The sequence below is a fragment of the Nicotiana tabacum genome, chromosome 10 (assembly GCF_000715075.1).
Source record: "Nicotiana tabacum cultivar K326 chromosome 10, ASM71507v2, whole genome shotgun sequence".
In the NCBI taxonomy this organism is placed as follows: domain Eukaryota; kingdom Viridiplantae; phylum Streptophyta; class Magnoliopsida; order Solanales; family Solanaceae; genus Nicotiana; species Nicotiana tabacum.
This window is the reverse complement of record NC_134089.1, coordinates 30,224,372-30,225,449: the sequence shown is the minus strand read 5'-3', so window position 1 is coordinate 30,225,449 and position 1,078 is coordinate 30,224,372. Positions and strand designations below refer to the sequence as shown.

The following is a 1,078-nucleotide window of genomic DNA, read 5'->3' as shown; positions in this document are numbered from 1 at the left end:
TGTTGATAAAGTCTAAAGTTTGATTGACCATGGTTTGGATTTTGGTATCCGGGTGGACCCTGTATTTGTTGCTTCTAGAAGCTTTGAGAGTTTTCTGCATCATTTGGATTGCTCCATTGAAATCCTGAGTGTTTCTGTGCCATTGGGCTTCCAAAAGGATACTGCTTGTAACCGATGACATTGACATGTTCATCATTGTGATTGGTTGCTTGACATTCATGGTTCTGATGATTTCCTCCACACATGTCACAAGCCTCAGATTGGCTTGGTTGTTGTGTATTCACCTGAAAAGTTTCAAACTTTTGTGCCAAAGAAATAATTTGCTGTGTTAGTGTATTTAAAGCATCAACCTGATTTACTGTAGCAGCCTTCTTGATAATTATACGCTCAGATGGCCATTGGATGACATTCTCAGAAATTTCGTTCAACAATTGCAACGCTTTCTCTGTTGTTTTTCCCATTACTAAACCTCCTGCAGCTGCATCTATCACATTTCTAGAAAAGGGTTTTAGCCCGTGATAAAAAATATACAATTGCATATGTTCAGGAATATCGTGGTGTGGACATTTTCTTAATATTGCTTTTAACCTTTCCCAAGCTTGATAAACTGACTCTGTGTCAGTCTGCAAGAAGTTAGATATGTCTTGTCTTAACTTTGTGGTTTTAGCAGGGGAAAAATATTTGTTTAAAATTTTTTGAGTCATTTGATCTCATGTGGTAATGGAACCTTGTGGAAAACTTCGCAACCAAGTCTTGGCATCTCCTTTTAAAGAGAAAGGAAATAGCCTTAACTTGATAGCTTCAGGAGGTACTCCATTATACTTAGCTGTTTCAACAAGTTTCAAAAAGTCAATTAAATGACTGTGTGGATCTTCACTTGTGTCTCTAGTGAAGATGCAAGACTGTTGAATTGTTTGAATCAGGCTAGTCCTGATTTCAAAGTTGTTGGCTGCCACTGGAGGTTTTCTGACACTAGATTCACAGTTGAAGCGGTCAGGTCTAGCATAATCCCTTAGGATTCTGTTTGCTGGCCTTGGCGCCAATTCATCAAATTGATCCTCTATTTGTACTGGTGGTG

General features: G+C 38.6%; 1 non-coding gene across 1 annotated transcript; it reads left to right on the top strand.

The window, feature by feature from the left end:
* Nucleotides 1-549: 549 nt before the first annotated feature.
* On the top strand, nucleotides 550-656 carry LOC142165541 (small nucleolar RNA R71). The gene has a single exon (XR_012696203.1). It is a non-coding gene; the product is annotated as a small nucleolar RNA R71 (small nucleolar RNA).
* The last annotated feature ends 422 nt before the right edge of the window (nucleotides 657-1,078 follow it).